This window comes from Desmodus rotundus, chromosome 11, assembly GCF_022682495.2.
Source record: "Desmodus rotundus isolate HL8 chromosome 11, HLdesRot8A.1, whole genome shotgun sequence".
Taxonomy (NCBI): Eukaryota; Metazoa; Chordata; class Mammalia; order Chiroptera; family Phyllostomidae; genus Desmodus; species Desmodus rotundus.
The window spans coordinates 86,268,736-86,272,430 of record NC_071397.1 but is presented as its reverse complement, the minus strand read 5'-3'; the positions used below and the strand labels follow the sequence as shown (position 1 = coordinate 86,272,430).

Sequence of the window (3,695 nt, the reverse complement as noted above, 5' to 3'; positions counted from 1 at the left end):
ATTTATACTGTATTAGGAGCCTAGTATCCTAGGAAACTTTATGTTTATACTGGTTATTTGCCCTTTAGAAAGGATTTTTTTCTGTTTACTTTTATTATTGTCTTAACTCATATACTTGCTTTTTCCTTTTATTTTGTTTTATGCTTCTCCTTTTTGACCTTTCTTGGTATTTACTGTGTTTTATTAAATCTTTGATTTCTGTTTATTCCTGTGAGTCACATGACTTTTTCTGGAACATCTATTGTTTCATTATTTCTCTGGGGCTCTATGTTTATCATCAATCATCTTTACCCTCAACATCTTAAACTTTTTTTGACACTCTGGGAAACTTTTAAGTTACTATTCCATGAGACCAATTTATATTGTGCATTGTCAATTCTATTTATTAATGCCCCCAATTACTATATTAAATGTGGTTCTGCATTGGATTTTTGTATTTTTTAATTTCAGAGTGCTTTCTTTTTTATCTGTCTTTATCTTAATGAATTTCCTCTGTAATTTCTTATTCTTCTCCCATACTTCCCATGTAGTCTTGCTTCTTTTAATGACATTAAGCAAATATCACCTGTAATTTGTCCTTCTTAAAGTTATTTTTTAAAGTCAAGTTTTTCTCTGAATCTCTGGAACTATGTTTATATTCTCTTATAATTCAGTGTCATTTTTCTAAAGATTTGTTTACATTTTCTTGAATATGAAGAGATGTAGTGAAATCTAGTGAAATCGGAAAAGACACTGGCATTCTGGCTGCCTGTCACCTCCAAACCCAATAAGCAATGATAGCGATTGAATTTTTATGGGTGCTTTATGATGGCCTGTGATCTGAGAAGATGGTGGGTTCATACCCTAACAGACCATCTTCCCTCCTCTTTCCAGGCCAGACTTCTTATAACAGGGAATAAACAGGTGTAGTAAGGGTTTTGAGATTCAGGAATGATTAGGTGAAAGAAGCTGCAACATTCCTGTCCTGGGCAGTTAGCTGTTCCCAGGTGGTCCTCTGTCTCTCCCTGGAACACAAAGGCCTGGATGCCTCCAGTTATCCCGGGGCGGTAATCTTTAGCAGTGCCCCAGGAGGTCAGCTTTTTTCCCAGGAGCCAGGGTGGGCCTTATTTGTAGTTTCTGCAACAAAAGCTTTAACACATACATTACTCGCTAGACTTACAACTTTTTACCTTAAGCTAAAATTTTCCAACTCTTGAGTCCCCTATCACTAGATTTGCTCACAGATATGGAAATGGATATATTTACTCCATTTAGTGCCCATCTGCAGGTTGACTGTTTATCAATTTTATCTAACCTAAAAGGCAGATCTTTAAAAATACTTGAAAACACACTAGAAAGGCATTGATCAGGGATGGTTCATCTATAGAACTGTTTGAAGTAAAGGGACTGAATCAGGTTGTTACTCGAGAACTTGCCCATCTCTAAAATTCTTTGAAACTTCCTCCTGCTATTATTAGTGACACCAACCTGGTGCGTTTCAAGAACATAGAACAGCATGTGCCTTTGACTAGCAGCTCTGTGGAAAGTGGTGTTTGTTTGAACTAAATGACATCATTTCCTATAAAATTCAAGAAGTCAACATTCAAAAAAATTTCTCTAACACTTTCAAAATGAGCATGATTTTTTTTTTGCAACCTTCTTTGCTTTGGGATTAGCAATAGTAAGACAGCTGCAATACCAACAGAAATTTAAATCCTAACAAACCAAAGTTAAACACCAGGTTTCCTACTCTTCAAAACTCAGGAGAACACTATAAACCAGTCAAAACTTGCCATGTGCTTCAGTAATTGGAATGTGTGAGGTGAGTTTCAGGTAAGCATCTCAGTGAAGCAAGTGAAGTTGTCAGCTTCCGCCAACATACTTGGTTTAAAGAAAACTCAACAGGATGGACAACATTTATCACGTCATTTGCTTTGGTTGGCCTTCAAGCTGGCAAAGATCAGAAAACTGGCAAAATAGGCTGCATTTCAAAGGTCTCATAATTTCCTTGGAAAGGGGTTTTTCCTCCCAGTTTGATTTGTTTCCTATCTGTTGTGTAAGGCTCTGTACTTGCATATGCAAACTCTTTGTGAGCGTAGGTGTTTCTGGGGAGAATGAGCTGAGAAAAGTATGAATGAATGTGGTTTGGGAAAAGAATGGGATGTGAATTTCAGAACAAAATGACTGTCTAAAACCACTTCATAGAGAAGGAGAGAAGGAAATGGCTTAGTGACAACATCTCAGGTGTAGGAAGTTACCTGGAATGCCCTTGATTCCTTAATGCAGAGCGAAGGAAAGAACAAAGGTTTCTTTGCTTATCACTCAGCTGCTCTGATTCTTCTGCCCCTTTCCTTCCTGCTTCCCTCTCCAGTTCTGTGAGTACAGGCCTCTGGAAGATAAATCCTGCTGCTCCGACATTTGACATCATGCCACTTGCTCAAGAATGAGCAGGATCAGAAAAATATCTCTCCACCAGTTTTGATACTAATCATAATGTTTTTAACTTTAAATAGATACTGGATGGCAAATCTTAATTCAAATAAATAAAAATGTATACAAGAGCATTCAGTTGACTCAAATGATCACAATTTATGTCTCAGAGGCTGTGCAGCCTTTGAGGAAAGAGTTCTTTGGGGGCTGATTTGCATTTTGGTACTTCTGGGTAAATGCAGGTTGTGAAAAATATGCAAGGTGCTACCTCAGTATGTGTTTCCTGTGAATTTCAGGAAAATGTGATGCTTGTTGTTTGATCAGAGTTTGTTATCTCTTTTCCTCCACAGCTCTATTTCACACCCATTGATGAGTCAGAAGCAGACTCTCAGGAGAAAAAAAAGAAAGAAAGAAAGTGGTGGTACTCTTCTTAAAGAAGTCATGGAGCCTTTTATGAATCAATAGGAGATTGCAATGTCACTAGCTGCAAGAGAAGATACAGGGCTTCTCCAGACTGCAGAAGTCAGGCTGTCAGCATTTTCTCACTGATGCTAAGATATGAAAGAAGCATGATCGTAATCAGAGCATTTCTTTGCTGAACACAGAGATTATTTTTAAAAGGAATTCGGATGATCTCATAAAGAGCGCTTAGCTGAGGGAGGGACAGCCTTGACCATGAGATAAGTCACTTATACGCTAATGGCCAAGGTGGCTCTGAGTACACTCCTGACAAAATCTTAATGCGGCTCCTTTTCAATGTTCCATGCAGGTTATCTGCTAGTGACCACTCTTGTTTTCTCTATAAACATGCATACCTATCGCTTCTCGGCCTTTTGGCTAAGATCAAGTGTAGTATCTGTTCTTATCAGTTTAAACATGCATACTTGACAGATTTAGAGTCCCCATGCCACGGGACTTAGGTTAAACTCTAGAGCAGGGTTTCTTAACCTAGGCACCATCGACATCCTGGACTGATGGATCTTTCTTGGGACTGTCCTGTCCGTTGTGGGATGTTTACCAGCCTCTTAGCCTCTGCCCCCTAGATGCCAGTAGCACCTCCTCCCCACCCTGCTCAGTCACGACACTGAAAATGTCTCCATACATTGCCACAAATAAAACTACTCTCGAGTGAATTTGGTTATTTGATTACAAGAAACCCTTGAGTTTAGTCACTCATTAAAGATTGATTGATTGTATTGCATTTTAGGGTGAATGACTTCCCCTACTGACTTACCAGAGTCCCTGATTTAAAAAATCGTCATTCATTGTTTCAAGATTCTAGCTTC

The 3,695-nt window shown here is 38.6% G+C and overlaps 1 pseudogene; it reads left to right on the top strand.

Moving 5' to 3' along the window:
• Positions 1–3,226: 3,226 nt before the first annotated feature.
• On the top strand, positions 3,227–3,394 carry LOC112297442 (U2 spliceosomal RNA; annotated as a pseudogene).
• The last annotated feature ends 301 nt before the right edge of the window (positions 3,395–3,695 follow it).